The 20,303-nt window shown below is 44.8% G+C and overlaps 1 long non-coding RNA gene across 2 annotated transcripts in view; it reads left to right on the top strand.

Annotated features, from left to right (window-relative positions):
- Positions 1 to 9,557: 9,557 nt before the first annotated feature.
- Positions 9,558 to 20,303, top strand: part of LOC138674280 (uncharacterized) — a 45,831-nt gene continuing 35,085 nt past the window's right edge. Inside the window, exons 1-3 of one of the 2 annotated variants that reach the window (XR_011320574.1) lie at positions 9,558 to 9,663; positions 9,965 to 10,017; positions 12,643 to 12,864. This is a non-coding gene — a long non-coding RNA (uncharacterized lncRNA). Of the gene's footprint in view, positions 9,664 to 9,964; positions 10,018 to 12,642; positions 12,865 to 20,303 lie in introns of those variants that run through there. The other variant, XR_011320573.1, reaches the window with a different exon arrangement.

Raw genomic sequence — 20,303 nt, forward strand, 5'->3', positions numbered from 1 at the left:
ACTAAGGCAGTCCTGCAGAGCTTCCAGATTTCTGCTGATGTGTACTACATGCTCTGAGTTTCCACATCGGAAATGGAGCAGGAGGGGGGGCAGGAACTGCTGTAGGAGGTGGAGAAAACCCTGATAGAAGTAGAGCCAGCAATCCTCAGCATTGGGAGCACATGCACCATGCCAGTGTGACTGGGCCCCAGCCTCCACAATGTTCACCCAGTGTGCAATCAGGGAAATGTAGCATCCATAAGCGCTTGTCCATGTGTCGGTCGTTAAGTGGACAATGCCAGTAAGTGTGTTTGTGTCACGATCGTTGTTTGTGGTACCGCTGTGCCATGGACCGCGGAGAGCCAGGAGGGGCGTAACTAAGCGATCACCTTACTATTCACTAAAGCCTCTGATGGTGAGGTTACATTTAGCTCCCGATGAACGCCAGGTGCAACGCAGAGTTGCATCAGAGTGCAGCTGACCAAGTTCGTATCAGAGTGCAGCAGACAGAGTTTGTGTCAGAGACAGTTTGTGTCAGAGTTCAGCAAGCAGGGTTTGCTTCAGAATGTAGCAGGCAGAGTTAGCTTCAGAGTGCAGCAGGCAGTTTTTGCTTCACAGTGCAGCAAGCAGGATTTGCTTCACAGTGCATCAGGCAGGATTTGCACTTAGAGTACAGCAGGCAGGATTTGTACTTGGAGTACAACAGGCAGGATTTGTACTTGGAGTACAACAGGCAGGATTTGTACATGGAGTACAACAGGCAGGATTTGCACTTGGAGTACTACAGGCAAGATTTTTACGTGGAAACAAAGGAGAAAACAGGAGTATCAGGTGATATAGAATAAAATCAAGTATAAACTTTAATCAATATGACACAGAAAAACAAAGTGCATATCTGTAACATAGCATCAAGACAATACAGAATGTCCAAAGTCACCCAAGAAAAAAGACTACAATGTCACTAGAAATAACAGAGAAAATACAAGTAATCAGCCATAAGCTGCATAGTGAGCCAAACCAATAGAGGCATAAGAAGTATATCGTAGCCAATAGCTCAATAGTGAATGATGCCAGAGAGCATGGCTTACCAGCGGCTTAAGTAATGACCCTGGACCAAGGACCGGATGACAAGCCCCGGAGGACCCCGATGCACGTTTTGCGGCTATAAAACACCACTTTCTCAAGGGGGATGTGTCCTGTCATCCGAAAAGGACCTTCAAGTAGTCCCGGTAACCGGTCACATGGTCGCAATAGGACCAATCACAAAGGCACTTGTGGCGCATGCGCGTTGCGCCCGCTAGGTCCTGCATATGCAGTACAAAATATCATGCATCACAGCGCACACGCGGGGACATAGAATGCCCAGGCATGCGCCGGAGGCATAGAGACGTCAGACCGCACTCAGGACGCAGCGGGAAACAACACGATGCGCACAGCCCAGGCACCAATTGAAAAAAAGAGAGATAGAAATGCTCATTTGGGGGTACATCTTGATAAACATCAATACATAAATGGAAATGGGCATAAATATATTATAAACATGGTAAAAATAATAACAGTAATAATAAAGTACTAATTCACATAGATGTACGCCGAAGATATAATGATCCATGTATCAGGCTTGAATCTCCTGATGGTAATAACGCGCCAAGTAAAAGTGCCATTTGTGAATGGACTAGATGGAGGACATCGCAGACACTATAAATAAAGTGATCACTGTAAGAATATGCATAAAGAAGAATAAAATTAACACCATTAAAAACAATAAATTCAATAGAGATTGTCACCCGGGAAGGTGGGGCATTGACTGATGGCAACAGAATGGCCAGAATCGATAATAAGAACTGTATATTAAATACAAAAAAGAAACAAAACTGAGGGATTCATTCAGACCCTTAGGAGTCATGGTTTCCAGGGTTACGATCCACCCAGTCTCTATCTGTGCCAAAAGCCTCTTATTATAAACCCCTCTGAACCCCAAATGAAGGGCATCGATCCCCCTGACCTTCAATGATTTTGCATCACAATTGTGATGAGACTTAAAATGTTGGGGAATCATTTTTAACTCAGAGGGATAGGACACTTTACTGGCCGCACCAATGTTCCGCACATGCTCACGCATCCGCACTCTAAGCTCTCTTGTAGTGAAGCCTACGTATATCTTAGAGCAAACACAGGTGGCACAATAGATCACATTAGTGCTACCGCAAGATATGCTTTTGCAGATATTAAAATGTTTTGAGCCATCAGAGGAGTCAACAAAGATGGAGCAGCACAAGATATTGGCGCAGGCAAGACAGTGCCCGCCTGGAAAGGAGCCTGAAATCAGGCCCCTGGCACCAAAGGGATTGCTAGGAGCCAGAATGTAATGGCTCCTAACCAAAAGGTCACTTACATTTTTAGAAGGTCTTGAAGTCATAAGTGGGGAACTGCCCAGAGAAGTCCCCAGGGATGGCTCGGTGCCCAAAACAGTCCAATGCTTTGCCAAAATGTTACGCATATTTTCCCACTCATGATTATAAGTGGAAATGAACCTATCGGGGCCATAATCAATGCCCCTTTTAGGGCTATTGGTTGAGTGGAGAAGATTGCTGCGTGGATTGTCTTTCTGGCTTGATCATACCCATGCCTTATGCATCTGTGGCTGTAGACGCAAGCCTCAAAACAATTTTTGAAATCTGAGGATTGTGCCTCAAATCTAGAGTCAGAAGAGCAAATCTCTCTCATCCTGAGGAACTGTCCGATCGGAATGGCACTAATGGTGGCTGGATTATGAGCAGATGTAGAATACAATAAGGAATTCACAGATGTCGGTTTCCTGTAGACATGTCTGTATGTGCCAATAAGGGTCGACCTCCAGAGAGATGTCCAGGAAGTCGATTTCCTTAATATCATAGGCATAAGTAAGCCGAACATTCAAAGCCGAACATTCAAGTTGGTATTAACATATGTCATAAAATTCTCGAGCTGATGCACTGTCCCGTCCCACAAAAAAAGAATATCATCAGTATATTTAAGCCAACACAGCACATGGGAGGCTGTCCGCGGGCCCCTGTTTCCAAAAAGAGATCTCTCCCAGGAGCCCAAGAAGAGATTGGCGTACGAGGGTGCACAGGCCACGCCCATGGCTGTGCCATGCTTCTGCAAATAAAAATGTCCTTGAAGACAAAAAAGTTACGGGTAAGGACATAGTGCATGAGCTCAAGGATCAGTCCACACAAAGGGCCGTTCCAGTCAGAGGCCCACAGAAGAGACAGACCACCTCGAACACATGAGTATGGTCGATATAAGTACATAGTGACTCCACATCAGCTGTAACCAAGAGAGTATTAGGGTCCACAAGGATGCCATCAACCCGTGCCAGGGCATCCATTGTGTCACGGACGTAAGACAGTAATGTTTCTACAAGGGGTTTAAGATAAAAGTCAATAAAATTGCAAACAGAGTCGCAAAGTCCCCCAATACCTGATACAATAGGATGCCCCGAGGGCTGAGGGCATCCTTGTGGACTTTGGGCAGTAAAGAGAAAGTAGGAATTCTAGGGGACCTGACCATGAGATCGTCAAATTCTCCCATAGAACTGATATTATCCTCATATGCCCTAATCAAAATCTGTTGCAACTCCTGAGAAAATGAGGACATTGGATTAAAGGATAATTTGATGTATGTTTTGGGGTCCTTAAGTTGATGAAAGACATCACGCTCATATTTTTCACTAGGCCGGATGACAATGTTCCCCCCCATGTCTGCTGATTTGAAAACTACATCAGGCAATGATTGTAATTGTGTGATGGCTTGGCATTGTTTGAATGTTAAATTATCATATTTACACCTTGTACTTAATTGTTTGAAGTCTTCAGACACCGGTTTGGTAAAAATTTCTATCGCTGGGCTCAGGGACAACGGGGGAACATGGTTGATCTAGGCACAATGAAAGAAGGAAACCTACTTGGATGTTGCGTGCTTTGTTCCCCAAGGAGATCCTCCAAATTGCTTAACATCTTCTTCTCAATGTCACTCATGTTCTTAGAAGATTGATTTTTGTGGTGAAGGTTTTTTAAAGCCAGCTTGTGGGATTTGTACTTGGAGTACAACAGGCAGGATTTGCACTTTGTGTACAGCAGGCAGGACTTGCACTGGTATATGACCTTATACAACATAGACTGAAACAGAAATGTTGCTCAGGCACCTTCCAAGTGGGGAGGAAGCAGTATGTACATAATGTTTCATAGCCATTGGCTGGGGAGGAAATAGCAAGTGCACGTGCTGGCCCTTTAAGAGGGCAGGAGCGCATGCATGCGAGACCTAAGGACATGGCTAGAGGATCGGCTGGAAGCATGGGGAAGGAAAGAACCATCTGCAGCATGGATGAGTGAAGAGATAAGCCGCAGACGATGCATGTCAGAGCAGGGATCCGACATGGTGCTAGCAGTTGGATTAGTGGCCGTCTTGCCTAAGGAATTGAATGCCAAAGAAGACCCAATACTGTACAATAGTCGGAAAACTGTCTTCCTGTGAGAAAAACTATTCCATACTGGGAAAGGAGTCTGGGGAGATCTCAAGCGTTCATGCTAGACAGCCCAGGAATTTACAGGAACTTGACGCTTTTTGCAGAAGAGTGGGCAGCTTTACCATCTGGGAAAATAAAGAACCTCATCCACAACTACCACAAAAGACTTCAAGCTGTCACTGATGTTAGAGGGGGCAATCAATACACAATATTATATAATGGGGTATGTAAACTTCTGATCAGGTCATTTGGATGTTTTGGGTTGTCATTTTGATTTAAAAAGAGAAAACACAGTAGTTTGACAACAAATGGCTTCACCCAACCACTTACCATGAGTAGAGAAAAGGTTCTGGTGATATCATTCATATTCTCTGAAAAAGGCCAAGAAAGCAAAAAATTCTGCCGGGGTATGTAAGCTTTTGAGCATAACTGTATATACATATATATATATATATATATGTGTGTGTGTCACTGACATCTATATACACATGTGGTCAAAATTGTTGGTACCCCTCGTTTAATGACAGAAAAAACCACAATGGTCACAGAAATAACTTGAATCTGACAAAACTAATAATAAATAAAAGATCTATGAAAATAAACAAATGAAAGTCACACATTGCTTTTCAACCATGCTTCCATTGTGGGTTTTTCTGTCATTAAACGAGGGGTACCAACAATTTTGACCATGTGTGTATCTATGTATCCTCTGTGTATATATCTGTTCATTCTGTTCTATTCTAACCTGTCACTCTGTGATTTTACTGTACGCGGCACATGACCTGCCGGCTTTTCAAAGGACACCGGTGCATAAAAATCGCACAGTCCGAGTGCTGTGCAATTTTTTCTCGCACCAATAGGCTTGCATTGGCGAGTCTCGGCCAAGTCTCGGTAACAATCGCAGCATGCTGCAAATTTACACTCACATCGAATACGGCTGAGAAAATAAAAGGTGATGTGAGCTGCCCCATAGATTAACACTGTTAATGATGTTATCTCCCTTAGCACTCACTCGTATTCTACGGTAGTGTGATGCCTGCCTTAGCCCTGTTTTGGTGTGGCCAAACTGTAGGTTTATGCACAACTGCAAGACTCTGTGGTATCCTACACCTTGAAGTTCACAGGACTCCAGAAGCACCAGCAGCTTCAAATACTTGTTTACTTCTTTGTATTGGGATTTTAGCAGCTGCTCTCTAAATCCGATGAATTTGTCTGGCAGAAACCTCTCTTATTATGCATTTATCAGCACAAACCCGTCTGTGCCTGTATTAAGGTACCTTCACACTAAACGATATCGCTAGCGATCCATGACGTTGCAGCGTCCTCGCTAGCGATATCGTTCAGTGTGACACTCAGCAGCCATCAGAATCCTGCTGTGACATCGCTGGTCGGGGCTAGAGGGTCAGAACTTTATTTTGTCGCTGGACTCCCGCTGACATCGCTGAATCGGCGTGTGTGACACCGATTCAACGATAACTTCACTGGTAACCAGGGTAAACATCGGGTTACTAAGCGCAGGGCCGCGCTTAGTAACCCGATGTTTACCCTGGTTACCATCCTAAAAGTAAAAAAAAACAAACGCTTCATACTTACCTTCCGCTGTCTGTCCCCGGCACTGTGCTTTCCTGCACTCACTGTGAGCACAGCGGCCGGAAAGCAGAGCGTTGAAATCACCGCTCTGCTTTCCGGCCGCTGTGCTCACAGCCAGTACAGAGAAGCACAGCGCCGGGGACAGACAGCGGAAGGTAAGTATGAAGCGTTTGTTTTTTTTTACTTTTAGGATGGTAACCAGGGTAAACATCGGGTTACTAAGCGCAGGACCGCGCTTAGTAACCCGATGTTTACCCTGGTTACCGGCATCGTTGGTCGCTGGAGAGCGGTCTGTGTGACAGCTCTCCAGCGACCAAACAGCGACGCTGCAGCGATCCGGATCGTTGTCTGGATCGCTGCAGCATCGTTTAGTGTGAAGGCACCTTTAGTTGCAAATCTCTTCACACTACAATGATAACGCTAAAGTTTTTGTGAGATATCTAATGTTTTCAAACCTTTTCCAAGGCATTGTACTATTTGACATTTTTTGATAGGAGTGAGATATCTTTTCTTTCCATATTGCTTGAAACAAGTGGCCTGCTTAATAATGTAGAACATTCTTCTGAAGCAGTTTTCCTTTAAATGGGCAAACTAATTTTCACAGGTGTTTGAGATACTATCCTTGAGTTCATATGAAAAGCAAAAAATGACATCTTTATGACTCTTAAATCCAAATTGCATAATAATTTGGAACACTTTATATGCATATACATTTGCTTCTCACAAAATTAGAATATCATAAAAAAGTTAATTTATTTCTGTTCTTCAATGCAAAAAGTGAACCTCATATATTATATAGTCATTACAGACAGAGTGATCTATTTCAAGTGTTTATTTCTGTTAATGTTGATGATTATGGCTTACAGCCAATGAAAACCCAAAGGTCATTATCTCAGTAAATTAGAATAATTAACAAAAAACACCTGCAAAGGCTTCCTATGTGTCTGTTTCAGTAGGCTCCATAATCACGGGGAAGACTGCTGACTTGACAGATGTCCAGAAGGCAGTCATGGACACACTCCACAAGGAGGGTAAGACACAAAATATCATTGGTAAAGAAGCTGGCTGTTCACAGAGTGCTGTATCCAAGCATATTAATGGAAATGAGTGGAAGAAAAAAGTGTGGTAGAAAAAGGTGCACAAGCAACCGGGAAAACTGCAGCCTTGAAAGGATTGTTAAGAAAAAGCCATTAGAAAATTTTGGGGAGATTCACAAGGAGGAGACTGCTGCTGGAGGCATTTCTTCAAGAGCCACCACACACAGATATATCCAGGACATATGCTACAAGTATAGCATTCCTTGTGTCAAGCCATTCGTGACCAATAGACAACGCCAGAAGCGTCTTACCTTGGCCAAGGAGAAAAAGAACTGGAGTGTTACTCAGTGGTCCAAGGTATTGTTTTCAGATGAAAGTTAATTTTGCATTTTATTTGGAAATTGAGGTCCCACAGTCAGGAGGAAGAGTGGAGAGGTGCACAATCCAAACTGCTTGAGGTCTAATTTTTCCACAATCAGTGACGGTTTGGGGAGCCATGTCATCTGCTGGTGTAGGCCCACTGTGTTTTATCAAGACCAAAGTTAGCACAGACATCTACCAGGAAATTTTAGAGCATTTCATGCTTCCGTCTGCTGAATGGCTTTTTGGAGAGGGAAATTTATTTCTCCAGAAGGACCAAAATTGAGCTACCAAAGTAAGCCCTGTGTCTAGCACCAAATCAACACAGCCCATCACCCCAAAAACACCATTCACACAGAGAAACATGGTGGGAGCATCATCATGCTGTGGGAACGTTTTGTAACAGCAGTAACAGGGAATTGCTGTTCACCAGGAAACCATCTAACTTGAAGGAGTTGGAGCAGTTTTGTCTTGAGGAAGGGGCAAAAATTCTAGTGGCAAGATGTGGAAATCTCATAGAGACTTATCCAAAGTGACTTGCAGCTGTAATTGATGAAAAAGAGGCTCTGCAAAGTACTGACCTTATGGGGTGAATAGTTATGTACACTGAAGTTTTCAGTAATTTTGTCCTATTTGCAGTTTGCTTCACAATAAAAAGAAAACCACATGTTCACAGTTGTAGACATGTTCTTTATATGGACTCATGCAAACCCTCAAAAAATAAAAAAATACCCAGTGGAATTCCAGGCTGTAAGGTAGCAAACCGTTATGTAGTGCAGCGGGGTTGGTGCAGTATGACAGACAGGCAGTGACCCAGTAAAGTTCAAAAAAACATGTTTTAATGTCCAGAACTCACAAAGTAAACAGCACACAGTATGTTCTCGATCGCAGGCTGGATTCAAGACAGTCTGTATCCAAGGCTGATTGCCGTAGGCATCTGCACCACCGTGCTACGCTGAGGGGTGCCAGGCCTTTTGGCTTCGCTTGGCTCCATGTTACTTCACACTGGCTGAGCTTTGCAGAGCCACCGCTCTGCAAGTTTGCAAACCAAGACCGGCAAACCCAACCCTTTGCTGCGGGGTTTATGAAATCTGTGGCCATGTGCCACTTGAAAGGCTTCTTTTACAAATACTGCTGTGTTGCGGCCTCAAAACTTACCACAATAATTTCACGGTGCGCCGTATGACCGTGAGGGCCATATTTATGGCCATGAAAAAAGATCGAGCCTGCTCTATCTTTTTCATGGCTTACGGACACGGCCCCCATAGAAAATTAATGGGGCCGCAAAAACAACGGAAGCTTGTTTTTACGGTGCACCGTGATTTCCAGTTTTGCGGTCCGTTATTGCGGCAGACCGTGAAAACTGCGGTGATACAGCCCGCAAAAAAGGCCCGCATTAATGGGCCGTAAAGCACCCGGTATGTGTAATGGAAGCCAAAGACCGGGTCTGGAAGAAGGGAACTGCCCCATCCTGTAGTTTGCTCCAAAAATAAAAGCCCATGCCGGGTTTTTCTTAAATCTGCCTTGGTCAAATAGCTTGCCCAAGACCAAACTTTCCTTTATTTTGCACTGCTTTGCCTGTGATTGCAATGCACTCCAGTAGCCTCAATACGCTTATATACGCATCTTGGGGGACACATAGCGACCCTCGCATATTACACCTGTCACTGATTCACAATATATATATATATATATATATATATATATACACACATATACTGGAGGTGAATGATAGATGATGCGATCAACAAAAAAAGTTGATGCTGATTCTCCCTGAAGTCTTATAATATTCATGTGATAACAACATGCTTGCTAATAACTAAACTATGTGACACATAATAGACAAGAGCAGTGATAGGAAACCTTTATATAAGGGTGTATACTCATAAACATCCTGTGAATGTGACATATTGTAGTTTGATAGAGCGGGAAATGAAATGTATCACCGTCATGTGCCTGGACATGTTGTTATCACTAGCTCTCTCCAAAACACAACTTCTTAAGTGTTTGTACCAAATACCTGTTTGGTGAGTTTCAAGAAGCAGCAGTGCAGGAATCTCAGCAGACTAGATGTAGGTGAACCCATCTTTCAGCTGAGATTCAAAGACCAAAGCTACAGATTGTCTCCTTTAGACACACAGCACATTCCACATCCTGCCGCCAGATGAAAGATAGGGCCAAGGCCAGGTACTTATCAGACTGCTGGTACAATAGCAGCAAAGGATTAGGACTCTCACTAGCATGACCTTCTCTTGTTTGCTTTTGAGATGTCATGATATATATGTGTCTGGATGAGGATTTAAACTCCATTATTATTAATATAAGACAGGTAAACATGAATTCCTCAAAGAGAAACTTTACATTTTGTCTGGAGCATTAAATGACTGGTCTGTTTATTAAAACTCCTTTTAGATAAAAGGTCTTCTGATTGCTTGGCCAGCCGCGATTGGCATTTGAACCCGGCAATAAATGTTTAATTCCCTTGCAGTGCCAACATGGGAGAAATGAAGCATTGAAATCAATGGATGTTGCATACACATGGTAAGTCCTCCAGAACGAGAGACTCTTTTAAGGATGCGCTCACATTAGCTACAGCGAGTAAAATAAGTATTGAAAACGTCATCAATTTTCTAACTAAAAATATTGTTATTGCTATTAACATGAAATTCTCACCAGATGTCAGTAACAACCCATTAAGTCCAGACAGGCAAATAAATCAAACAATATATGTCCATAAATTAAATTATGTGTAATAATGAGAGATGACACAGGGAAAAAATATTGAACGCGCTTACTGAAATGTACTTAAAACTTCGTACAAAAGCCTTTATTAGTGATGACAGCTTCAAGAAGCATTCTGTATGGTGGAGAAACAAGTCGCATCAGGTGTGATTTTGGCCCACTCTTCCACACAAATCCTGAAGATTCCATGGTCTCCTTCTATGAACTCTGAGCTTTATTTCCTTCGAAAAGTTTTCTTTTGGAAATGGGTCAGGTGATTGACTGTGGCATTCTAGCAGCTTTATTTTCTTTCTGTGAAACCGATGATGAGAGTTTCCTTGGTTGTGTGTTTGAGATCATTGTCTTGCTGGAATGTCCACCCTCTTTTGACCTTCATGATCCTCCCAGATGTCAGCAATTTTTTTTTATCAAGAATGTCTCAGTACATTTGTCCACTCATCCTTCCTTCAAGTATACGAATTTTGCTAGTGCCGTATTATGAAAAACAGCTCCACACCATGATGTTTCCACCTCCAAACTTCATGTTGGTATTTGGCCTCCAAACATGGTGTGCTTTATGGCATCGAAAGAGTTCAATTTTGGTCTCATCTGACAGGATTATGTTCAGGACACTTGAACTTTAACTACATTAAGAAAGGACCTGTCCAATGGCCCAATCTCATTTAGATTTGCTTTACAGAGTTGTATACTTAGACATTAAGGTGCATTTAGTAAAGCTGATAAATGGCGAATGAACTTTTGTAGGGAAGCTTGTTACCAATTATGAACCTATGAATACATGCCAGTGATCACCAGACAAACAAGCAAAATGCTAATTTGTTGGAATGTCAGATCATTCATACCAGCAAAATAATCATTGTTATTTGCAGCTCATCATCCCATACAAACAATGGGTGTGCTTCCAATAACCTGAAACTGTATGGGGATAGAATAACAGTATCAGTGATCATTCTGTCCCCATCATTGTTGATTGGCTGATGTAAATAAACCCCCAAAGCGCATTTCGCTTGGAAATATGCTGCTTTCGCGTCGGTTTTTTTTTTATTCCATTCTGGCTCCAGCTCGGTGTGTCTTTTTGCCCTGCATATTTGTGGTAAGTCCTGCGCAAATAATATATACAGATATTTCATCCAAAACTATAGCGGTGACTTGCCGCTCCGCTATTACCAGTATTCTGACTACAGTTAGGTCCATATATATTTGGACAGAGACAACATTTTTCTAATTTTGGTTATAGACATTACCACAGTGAGTTTTAAACAAAACAATTCAGATGCAGTTGAAGTTCAGATTTTCAGCTTTCATTTGAGGGTATCCACATTAAAATTGGATGAAGGGTTTAGGACTTTCAGCTCCTTAACATGTGCCACCCTGTTTTGAAAGGGACCAAAAGTAATTGGACAGATTCAATAATTTTAAATTAAATATTAATTTTTAGTACTTCGTTGAAAACCCTTTGTTGGCAATGACTGCCTCAAGTCTTGGACTCATGGACATCACCAGACGCTGTGTTTCCTCCTTTTTGATGCTCTGCCAGGCCTTCACTGCGGTGGTTTTCAGTTGCTGTTTGTTTGTGGGCCTTTCTGTCTGAAGTTTAGTCTTTAACAAGTGAAATGCATGCTCAATTGGGTTGAGATCAGGTGACTGACTTGGCCATTCAAGAATATTCCACTTCTTTGCTTTAATAAACTCCTGGTTTACTTTGGCTTTATGTTTTGGGTCATTGTCCATCTGTAGTATGAAACGACGACCAATCAGTTTTGCTGCATTTGGCTGGATCTGAGCACACAGTATGGCTCTGAATACCTCAGAATTCATTCGGTTGCTTCTGTCCTGTGTCACATCATCAATAAACACTAGTGACCCAGTGCCACTGGCAACCATGAATGCCCAAGCCATCACACTGCGTCCGCCGTGTTTTACAGATGATGTGGTTTGCTTTGGATCTTGAGCTGTACCAAGCCTTCACCATACTTTTCTCTTTCCATCATTCTGGTAGAGGTTGATCTTGGTTTCATCTGTCCAAAGAATGTTCTTCCAGAACTGTGCTGGTTTTTTAGATGTTTTTTTAGCAAAGTCCAGTCTAGCCTTTGAATTCTTGATGCTTATGAGTGGCTTGCACCGTGCAGTGAACCCTCTGTATTTACTTTCATGCAGTCTTCTCTTTATGGTAGATTTGGATATTGATACGCCGACCTCCTGGAGAGTGTTGTTCACTTGGTTGGCTGTTGTGAAGGGGTTTCTCTTCACCATGGAGATTATTCTGCGATCATCTACCACTGTTGTCTTCCGTGGGCGCCCAGGTCTTTTTGCATTGATGAGTTCACCAGTGCTTTCTTTCTTTCTCAGGATGTACCAAACTGTAGATTTTGCCACTCTTAATATTGTAGCAATTTCTCAGATGGGTTTTTTCTGTTTTTGCAGCTTAAGGATGGCTTGTTTCACCTTCATGGAGAGCTCCTCTGACCGCATGTTTACTTCACAGCAAAACCTTCCAAATGCAAGCACCACACCTCAAATCAACTCCAGGCCTTTTATCTGCTTAATTGAGAACAATATAACAAAGGGATTGCCCACACCTGTCCATGAAATAGCCTTGGAGTCAATTGTCCAATTACTTTTGGTCCCTTTAAAAACAGGGTGGCGCATGTTAAGGAGCTGAATCTCCTAAACCCTTCATCCAATTTTAATGTGGATACCCTCAAATAAAAGCTGAAAGTCTGAAGTTCAACTGCATCTGAATTGTTTTGTTTAAAATTCATTGTGGTAATATCTATAACCAAAATTAGAAAAATGTTGTCTATGTCCAATTATATATGGACCTAACTGTATGTCAGACTGGTTATATTGTCAGGGGCATATAACATACCGGTGGATACCTGTCTTTCTCTCACCATCCTTGTGCACTTTATTGGTATTTATATGTGTATTGTAACCTTTTTTACTATATATGACTTCCTTTTGATAACATTATAAATAGTTTATACCCGCTATACTCCTTTCTCTCCGTGTTGTCTATAATTACAAAGTATGCAACCCATGGAACTGTAGCTAATCTCCTTGTATGTGGACGGCAGAGAAAGATTGATGAAAGCTTGCATCACAGAATAATAATAAAAATCTTTATTTTTATATAGCGCTAACATATTTTGCAGTGCTTTACAGTTTGCACATATTATCATTGCTGTCCCCGATGAGGCTCACAATCTAGAATCCCTATCAGTTTGTCTTTGGAATGTGGGAGGAAACCAGAGTACCCGGAGGAAACCGACGCAAACACAGGGAAACCATACAAACTTCTTGCAGATATTATCCTTGGTGGGATTTGAACCCAGGTCCCCAGCACTGCATGGTGGATAAGCAGCCCCAATCAAGTTCCAAAGAAATTCAAACTGTCCTGTAGGCTCAGGGTGAATCAGTGTTATTGCAAACTGTTAATTAATATTTCAATGAAATGAAACGTTACTGCAGGAGACCGAGGAGGACTCCACTCTTGACACAGAGACATAAAAAAGCAAAACAGCAGTTTGCCAAAATGTACATGAGTAAGCCAATATCCTTTTGGGAAAACATCTTATGGTCAGATAGGGTTGAGCGACCTTGACCTTTTTAGAGTCGAGCCGTGTTTCGCGAAACCCGACTATCTTAGAAGTCGAGTCGAGTGGAATCGGCCGATTATCGCGAAAAGTCGGGTATCGCCCGAAACACGAAACCCAATGCAAGTCAATGGGGGAGCATAGTCGGCAGTGAGTGGAGGCCAGGAAAACACCTACACTGCCCATTTTAATGGCAAAAACATCCATTCTTGTTAAAGAAGCTTGTCAATCGTAATTTACCTTATAATAATTGGAAGGCATTTGAAATTGGGGGTCATTTGGCTAAAGTTGTGGGGGGTAGGGCTGGTTCAAGTAATTAGTGGGCCCAGTAAATCTGGACCACGTCACGGCAGTGGAGCAGGGAGAGGTAAGTATTTCAACTTTGCAAGTGCTGTGATCCTGAGCAAGCAGGGGGGGCCCACTCGTTGGCATTGGCACTGGCACAGGGCCCCTCAAAGTACAGCGGTGTGTTTGCACGGCGGGGGCGCCTCCCACCGGCAGCAACACTTTTGCGTACTATGAGAGGCCCTGTGCCAGTGACGTCGCCAACTAGTATTCCTCCCCCCACTTGATGAAGGAACCTGCACTTTCATCTGCACCTTCCTCTTTGTCCCCGTGTAAGGTGGTATGGTATGCGGGAAGAGGAACCTGACTTTCAGCAGGGTCACAATCTTGCTGTGTGGCGTGCACGGGGAATTTTGCGTTATGGGTCAATGTACCAGCAGACTCATCTATCACTGGCTGGGCAATGGGCAGGATGAGGAGGAAACACAGATATAGGCCCAAAGAATAAAGTGGGCTAAATGCAGTTCAAAATTGGTAACACAGGACTAACCAGGGGGCATTGCAGTAGAGGACAACTGGAATGAGAGGCTGACACAGAGAGTAGGCCCAAATCAGTAAGTAGTCGACATGCAGTTCAAAATTGGCAACCGTAGTAAACAGGCGGCCCAGCTTTGTTCAGTTGAGGAGAACAGCAAGGAGTGGCAGACACCGATAGTAGGCCCCAACCCAACTAGTAGGCCAAATGCAGTCTAACATTAACAACTACTTAACAAGAGCCAGAAAATGGAATTTCAGGACAGGAAACCAGGAGAACAGCAAGGAGTGGCAGACACCGATAGTAGGCCCCAAACCAACTAGTACGCCAAATGCAGTTGTTCCATTTAACCACAATTTAATGAGAGCCTGAAGATAGAAGTTCAGGAAAGGCAACCTGGAGAACACCTTGGAGTGTAACACACCATCTCTCTACACCCCATACCCAATTTGTAGGCCTAATGCAGCGTAGTTTCCAACAACTACTAAACGAGAGCCGGAAGATCGAAGCTCAGGAAAGGCAACCTGGAGAACACCTTGGAGTGGAACACACCATCTCTCTACACCCCATACCAAATTTGTAGGCCTAATGCAGTGTAGTTTCCAAGAACTACCAAACGAGAGCCGGAAGATCGAAGCTCAGGAAAGGCAACCTGGAGAACACCTTGGAGTGGAACACACCATCTCTCTACACCCCATACCCAATTTGTAGGCCTAATGCAGTGTAGTTTCCAACAACTACTAAACGAGAGCATGAAGATCGAAGCATTGGCGAGGAAAACTGGGGAACACCTTGGAGTGGAACACACCATCTCTCTACACCCCATACCCAATTTGTAGGCCTAATGCAGCGTAGTTTCCAACAACTACTAAACAAGAGCCGGAAGATCGAAGCTCAGGAAAGGCAACCTGGAGAACACCTTGGAGTGGAACACACCATCTCTCTACACCCCATACCCAATTTGTAGGCCTAATGCAGTGTAGTTTCCAACAACTACTAAACGAGAGCACGAAGATCGAAGCATTGGCGAGGAAACCTGGGGAACACCTTGGAGTGGAACACACCATCTCTCTACACCCCATACCCAATTTGTAGGCCTAATGCAGCGTAGTTTCCAACAACTACTAAACAAGAGCCGGAAGATCGAAGCTCAGGAAAGGCAACCTGGAGAACACCTTGGAGTGGAACACACCATCTCTCTACACCCCATACCCAATTTGTAGGCCTAATGCAGTGTAGTTTCCAAGAACTACTAAACGAGAGCCGGAAGATCGAAGCTCAGGAAAGGCAACCTGGAGAACACCTTGGAGTGGAACACACCATCTCTCTACACCCCATACCCAATTTGTAGGCCTAATGCAGCGTAGTTTCCAACAACTACTAAACGAGAGCCGGAAGATCGAAGATCAGGAAAGGCAACCTGGAGAACACCTTGGAGTGGAACACACCATCTCTCTACACCCCATACCCAATTTGTAGGCCTAATGCAGTGTAGTTTCCAACAACTACTAAACGAGAGCATGAAGATCGAAGCATTGGCGAGGAAACCTGGGGAACACCTTGGAGTGGAACACACCATCTCTCTACACCCCATACCCAATTTGTAGGCCTAATGCAGCGTAGTTTCCAACAACTACTAAACGAGAGCCGGAAGATCGAAGCTCAGGAAAGGCAACCTGGAGAACACCTTGGAGTGGAACACACCATCTCTCTACACCCCATACCCAATTTGTAGGCATAATGCAGTGTAGTTTCCAACAACTACTAAACGAGAGCATTAAGATCGAAGCAATGGCGAGGAAACCTGGGGCACACCTTGGAGTGGAACACACCATCTCTCTACACCCCATACCCAATTTGTAGGCCTAATGCAGTGTAGTTTCCAACAACTACTAAACGAGAGCATTAAGATCGAAGCAATGGCGAGGAAACCTGGGGCACACCTTGGGGAGGCAGACACCGTTAGTAGGCCCTACCAAAGTTGTACCCCCAATGCAGTTTTAAAATTCCTAGAGGCTGAAAACAAGACTATTGACGCTCAGCTTTTTTCAAAGGAACACAGCTGAATTGAGTGGCGCAGACAGACACAGGTAGTAGGACTTAACCCAAAAATGTGGCTCACTGCAGCTTAAAAAAGTTACAGGGGTACACAAGCAGCAGTGCTCTGGGCAGTGGAGGACAATTTCAATAGTGGACCGCAGACAGACTTTGTACGCCTACTATTAAAAAAAGGATGCTCTATGCAATTAAAAATAGGTTCCAGGGGTCCACGGGCAGCAGTGGTGTGGTCAGTGGAGGCCTAGTGGAAGGAGTGACCGCAGACAGGCATCGAAGGCCTAAAATAATAACACATGGCTGTAGGCAATTTTAAATTGGTTCCAGGGGTACACGGGCAGCAGTGGCCTGGTCAGTGTAGTAGTAGTAGAAAGAACGGACCGCAGACAGGCATCGAAGGCCTAAAATAAAAAAATTGGGCTGGCTGTAGGCAATTTTAAATTGGTTCCAGGGGTACACGGGCAGCAGTGGTGTGGTCAGTGGAGGCATATTGTAAGGAGTGACCGCAGACAGGCATCGAAGGCCTAAAATAATAACACATGGCTGTAGGCAATTTTAAATTGGTTCCAGGGGTACGCGGGCAGCAGTGGTGTGGTCAGTGGAGGCCTAGTGGAAGGAGTGACCGCAGACAGGCTTCGAAGGCCTAACATAACAAAAATGTCAATACAATGGTATTGTCAGTGGCAGGCATTGAAGGATGTCAGCGCATAGACTAAACATTGGTGGAGCTGTGAGATAATTTTGCAAGTGGTAGAGCACTGTTTGGGCTGGGGGGGGGGAACTGTCTTGTGGCCGGCGGTACAGGCCCAGGGCCCCTCATATTACAACGGTGTGTCTGACGTTGGGTGCGCACCACCACCGCCAGAGACACTTTATTGTACTAGGAGGGACCCAGTGGCAGTGCCGTCGACCAAAAGCGGGCACACCCACCTCTTCAGACAAACAGCACTCTCACGGGTGCTGTCGCCAAGTGTCGATACCACGGCCCCGTGTGGGGAGTTTGGCCATTTAGTAAGGTGTAAACATGTCATATGCTGGACAATCAGGTGCAGAAAATTACGAGATTGGAAAAGGCATTCAGAATAGTCCACAGGCAAGACCTTTTCATAGGAAAGCTAGGTGTCGGCCGGGCAAGGTGGGGCAAAAGATTTCGAAATCCAGTTGTGGTTCATTTTAATGAAGGTTAGATCATCTACATTTTGGGTAGCCAGACGAATCCTTTTTTCTGTTAGTATTGAACCTGCAGCACTGAATACTCTTTCTGATAGGACACTAGCTGCCGGGCAAGCAAGCTCCTGCAATGCATATTCTGCCAATTCTGGCCAGGTGTCTAATTTTGATGCCCAGTAATCAAATGGGAATGACGGTTGAGGGAGAACATCGATAAGGGATGAAAAATAGTTTGTAACCATACTGGAAAAATGTTGTCTCCTGTCACTTTGAATTGATGCTGCAGTACCTGTCCTGTCTGCGGTCATAGCAAAATCATTCCACAACCTGGTCAGAAAACCCCTCTGGCCAACGCCACTTCTGATTTCTGCCCCTCTAACTCCTCTGGTCTGCTGGCCCCTGCAGCTCGTGTGAGAACGATCACGGGCGCTGTGTGCAGGGAATGCCAGAAGCAAACGGTCAACAAGAGTTGATTGTTTGGTTGCTAATATTAGTTCCAAGTTCTCATGTGGCATTATATTTGCAATTTGCCTTTATAGCGAGGATCAAGGAGGCAGGCCAACCAGTAATCGTCATCGTTCATCATTTTATTTATGCGTGTGTCCCTTTTGAGGATACGTAAGGCATAATCCGCCATGTGGGCCAAAGTTCCAGTTCTCAAATCTGCGGTTGTGCTTGGTTGAGGGGCAGTTTCAGGCAAATCCACGTCACTTGTGTCCCTCCAAAAACCAGAACCCGGCCTTGCCGCGCCACCAATTTCCAGTGGCCCCGGAAAAGCTTCCTCATTAAAAATATAATCATCCCCATCATCCTCCTCGTCCTCCTCCTCCTCTTCGCCCGCTAACTCGTCCTGTACACTGCCCTGGCCAGACAATGGCTGACTGTCATCAAGGCTTTCCTCTTCCTCAGCTGCAGACGCCTGATCCTTTATGTGCGTCAAACTTTGCATCAGCAGACGCATTAGGGGGATGCTCATGCTTATTATGGCGTTGTCTGCACTAACCAGCCGTGTACATTCCTCAAAACACTGAAGGACTTGACACATGTCTTGAATCTTCGACCACTGCACACCTGACAACTCCATGTCTGCCATCCTACTGCCTGCCCGTGTATGTGTATCCTCCCACAAAAACATAACAGCCCGCCTCTGTTCGCACAGTCTCTGAAGCATGTGCAGTGTTGAGTTCCACCTTGTTGCAACGTCTATGATTAGGCGATGCTGGGGAAGGTTCAAAGAACGCTGATAGGTCTGCATACGGCTGGAGTGTACGGGCGAACGGCGGATATGTGAGCAAAGTCCACGCACTTTGAGGAGCAGGTCGGATAACCCCGGATAACTTTTCAGGAAGCACTGCACCACCAGGTTTAAGGTGTGAGCCAGGCAAGGAATGTGTTTCAGTTGGGAAAGGGAGATGGCAGCCATGAAATTCCTTCCGTTATCACTCACTACCTTGCCTGCCTCAAGATCTACAGTGCCCAGCCACGACTGCGTTTCTTTCTGCAAGAACTCGGACAGAACTTCCGCGGTGTGTCTGTTGTCGCCCAAACACCTCATAGCCAATACAGCCTGCTGACGTTTGCCAGTAGCTGCCCCATAATGGGAGACCTGGTGTGCAACAGTGGCAGCTGCGGATGGAGTGGTTGTGCGACTGCGGTCTGTGGACAAGCTCTCGCTTCTGCAGGAGGACGAAGAGGAGGAGAAGGGGGTGCGAACGGCTACAGCCAACTGTTGCCTAGACCGTGGGCTAGGCAGAACTGTCCAAACTTGCTGTCCCCTGTGGACCCTGCATCCACAACATTCACCCAGTGTGCCGTGATGGACACGTAACGTCCCTGGCCATGCCTACTGGTCCATGCATCTGTTGTCAGGTGCACCTTTGTGCTCACAGATTGCCTGAGTGCATGGACGATGCGCTCTTTAACATGCTGGTGGAGGGCTGGGATGGCTTTTCTGGAAAAAAAGTGTCGACTGGGTAGCTCGTAGCGTGGTACAGCGTAGTCCATCAGGGCTTTGAAAGCTTCGCTTTCAACTAACCGGTAGGGCATCATCTCTAACGAGATTAGTCTAGCTATGTGGGCGTTCAAACCCTGTGTACGCGGATGCGAGGCTAAGCACTTCCTTTTTCTAACCATAGTCTCATGTAGGGTGAGCTGGACTGGAGAGCTGGAGATCGTGGAACTAGCGGGGGTGCCGGTGGACATGGCAGACTGAGAGACGGTGGGAGATGGTATTGTTGCCGCCGGTGCCCTAGATGCAGTGTTTCCTACTACGAAACTGGTGATTCCCTGACCCTGACTGCTTTGGCCTGGCAAAGAAACCTGCACAGATACTGCAGGTGGTGCGGAAAATGGTGGCCCTACACTGCCGGAAAGGATGTTGCGTTGCTGACTAGCTTCATTGGCCGAGGGTGCTACAACCTTAAGGGACGTTTGGTAGTTAGTCC

The sequence above is a fragment of the Ranitomeya imitator genome, chromosome 4 (genome assembly GCF_032444005.1).
Source record: "Ranitomeya imitator isolate aRanImi1 chromosome 4, aRanImi1.pri, whole genome shotgun sequence".
Classification (NCBI taxonomy): Eukaryota; Metazoa; Chordata; class Amphibia; order Anura; family Dendrobatidae; genus Ranitomeya; species Ranitomeya imitator.